Source organism: Galeopterus variegatus, unplaced genomic scaffold, assembly GCF_000696425.1.
Source record: "Galeopterus variegatus unplaced genomic scaffold, G_variegatus-3.0.2 Scaffold14940, whole genome shotgun sequence".
NCBI lineage: Eukaryota > Metazoa > Chordata > Mammalia > Dermoptera > Cynocephalidae > Galeopterus > Galeopterus variegatus.
Window position 1 is genome coordinate 23,387 of NW_007741051.1, and position 3,761 is coordinate 27,147.

Here is a 3,761-nt window from a genome sequence, read left to right on the forward strand (position 1 = left end):
CAGAACAAAAGTAGAACAAAATATTTTGTGTAAACCCTGTTAAAATATTTTTCTTAAAATTTATTCTGTGTGAGACTATAATGGTGAATGCATGTCTTTATATATTTGTCAAAACCTATAGACTGTACAACACAAACGGTAACCCCTATTGTAAACTATGAAATTTAGTTAATAATACTGTATCAATATTGGGTAATTAATTATAACAAATGTAACACTCTAATTAAAGATATTAATAATAGGGGAAGCTAATGGGGGAGAAGGGGGCATACGAGAACTATCTATATTTTCTTCTTAATTTTTCTGTGAACCTAGAACTGTTCCAAAACACAAAGTCTATAAATTTTAAAAAGTCACAAAAATTTGTACCAAATTTGAAATCATGGTTGTGAAAATGCTATTATTCTTGAGAAAGAAGAATAAAACAGTTAATGTTATTTGCAAAATTACTGATAGTTTGTAATGATAATATTTTAGCCATCTGTAAGATGAATTACCTGTGTTTTCTCTGTTTTAGATCCAATATAAGAAAGAATCTGATAATAAAGAAAAAAAACTACAAATTAATTCATATGTTGTATTAAAAGAAGTCAATAATGTATTTTTTTGAGGTCATTTAATTTCTTTTCAATTTTTTAGTTTTCATGTGTGTGTGTGTGTATATGTATATACTGTATATATATATAGTATATGTCTGTAGTTTTAGTCAATACAATAATGTATTTTTTTGAGGTCATTTAATTTCTTTTCAATTTTTTAGTTTTCATGTGTGTGTATGTGTATATATATATACTGTATATATATATAGTATATGTCTGTAGTTTTAGTCAATACGATATAGTAGAACATTATCACCTGTTACAGGCTAAATTGTGTTCTCCACAAATTCATATGTTCAAGTCCTAACACTCAGTACCTCAGAATGCAACTGTATTTGGAGATAGGGTCATTAAAGAGGTAATTAAGGTTAAATGAAGTCATTAAGGTAGGCCCTAATTCAATATAATTGGTGTTCTTATAAGAAGAAGAAATTGGGACATAGACACACACAGAGGAAAGATCATGTGAGGATACCAGAAGAAGACAGCCATGTATAAGCTAAGAAGACAGCCATGTATAAGCTAAGAAGAGCAGCCCTTAGAAGAAACCAATTCTGCCAATACCTTGATCTTGGACTTACAGCCTTCAGAACGGTGAGGAAATAAATTTCTGTTGCTTGAATTACCCAGTCTCTGGTACTTTGTTATGGCAATCCTCACAAACTAATACATTCTTGGATTCTGAAGATAACAACAGAATCTCCCTATTAGTACATGAGCCTTTCAAGGAGGAAAGCCATAAGTTACTAATATTGGCATTTTAAAATCTGACAATTATGAAGCTCATAATAAATATTTGTTGAATAGATAAATTCTTATATTTTGCCACCTATATTTTCCAATTTTTGGTGTTGTAGGTTTCAAGAACCATTTCATCTAGCTTAAACAGCAAAAAAGAAAAAGAAAGAATTAATGAAAGAAAGAATGAGAAAAAAGAGGGAGGGAGGGAAGGAAGGAAAGAAAAAAGAAAAGAAAGGAATTTGTAAGAAAGACACTAGGAAAGTTCATTGACTAGAACTTGAATATGTGACTAGAACCAGTAATTGTAAAGCGAGGAGTTATTTAGAGCATACTCTGTGTTTTACTTTCATGTCCTCCTTTCCTCATCACCTCCTCCTATTCCTCCTTCTCTCCCTCCTTGTTCTTTCTCCCTTTTCTCTTAATGGATAGTCTTTCATACTCTTGGTGCATGACTTCCCACAGCCCTTGAGTCTCCATTTATGTGATCAGTCCATACTAAGTCTTCTGCCTCGCTTCTGATCTGAGCTCCTAGGAAATAGAAAATGTTAAACTGAAGTACAGTCAGAATTCTCTTGGTNTAACAGCTCAAACTTATGTCATTGAATAGTCCTGTTTGGAAAACACTTCAAAAGATAAAAGCAGGTAGCGATTCATTTAACCCAAATTAGGGCATCAATTATTAATGCGCTTTTGGCAAATATTAAAATAATTAAAACTGTTAAATTATACTTTTACAATATATATTTACTTTAAATATTTTTTACGGTATCTAGCGCTAGGCAAAGTGTTCTTAGAGTTGACACCAAAGCATAATCTATAAAAGGAAAAATTAGTAAATTGGGCTTCATCAATATTAAAATCTTTGCCCTATAAATGATCCTACTAAGAGGGTGAAAAAACAAACTAGAGACTGGGAGAACATATTTGGAAATCCAGCAAAAGATTATTATCTAGAGTATATAAACAATACTCCAAACTCAACAGTAAAAAAAATAAATAATCTGATTAGAAAATGAGTAAATCTGTGGCAAAAGAGGATATACAGTTAGCAAATAAGTATATTAAAAGATGTTCAACACCATTAGCTATTAGGAACATGCAAATTAAAACCACAATGAAATACTGCTATGTGCCCACCAGAATGGTTAAAATAAAAAATAGTGGCAAAACCAAATAGTGTTGAGCTTGCAGCGAAACTGGATACTCATTCATTGGTGGTGGGAATATAAAATAGTACAGACACTATGGAAAACAGTTTGCTCATTTCTTTAAAAACTAAACGTGTAAATATTATAATATTTATTGAGTACTTACCATGTGGCAAACATTATGCTGGATACCGAGAGTCCCCACTCAGGGACAAATATTAATAAGGTGCAACTTTTGCCCCAAAGGACCTTACAGTCTGAAGATCAAGATAGATTAACAGTTAATTTCAATATATTGTGATTGTGACACCATTAGAAACTGAATGATCCAAGACAGATAGGATGGCTGAAATTAGTGGAAAAGGAAAAAAATAAAATGCACAACTATCATCATTATTAGCTAATTTCTTTAGTGTTATAAAGTTGCAACTGCCCAAGAAAATTAGAGCCACAAGTTTTGGTGTTCAAATTCAGCGGAAAATGGATCAATTATATTTTTTCTTTCTAAAGTTGCATTTTAATAGGTAGATGCTAAAGAATGTCTTATGTCAGCTGAAACAATATTTCTAGCAGAAAATGAGAGGTTCATAAATATTCACCAAAATAGCTTTTGCTTCCGTTACCCTCCATGGACTTAAGACATGGAAACTGATGTTGAGGATTCGGCTGAACTTTCTGAGTAGTAACTTATGCATAGTTCTTGTATACAACATAGTTAATGTTATTAATCTTATTTGTACTATAGCTAAGACCACCTTCAAACCAAACATCTGCTCCAGAATGTTAACAGCTCAAACTTATGTCATTGAATAGTCCTGTTTGGAAAACACTTCAAAAGATAAAAGCAGGTAGCGATTCATTTAACCCAAATTAGGGCATCAATTATTAATGCGCTTTTGGCAAATATTAAAATAATTAAAACTGTTAAATTATACTTTTACAATATATATTTACTTTAAATATTTTTTACGTTAATTTGAAGTAATAAAATATATACAATTAAAAGTGAAAAAGACAAAATCCCCAAAACCCCCAAGCATTCAACTGTCAGTTGCAGCAATTATACTCCAGGGCATTTATACAAAAGAAATGACAAGTTATGTTTGTACAAAGACCTATAAATGTTTACAGCAGTTTTATTCATAACAGTCCAAAATTGGAACTAACGTAGAAGTCCTTTATCCAATGCATGGTTAAAATATAGTACATACAGGGGCCGGCCCGGTGGCGCACTGCTACAGTGCGCCGCTTGAGAGCGCGGTGGTGCTCCTGC

The 3,761-nt window shown here is 31.9% G+C and overlaps 1 pseudogene; it reads left to right on the top strand.

Moving 5' to 3' along the window:
* Positions 1–1,112: 1,112 nt before the first annotated feature.
* On the top strand, positions 1,113–3,362 carry LOC103582112 (annotated as a pseudogene).
* The last annotated feature ends 399 nt before the right edge of the window (positions 3,363–3,761 follow it).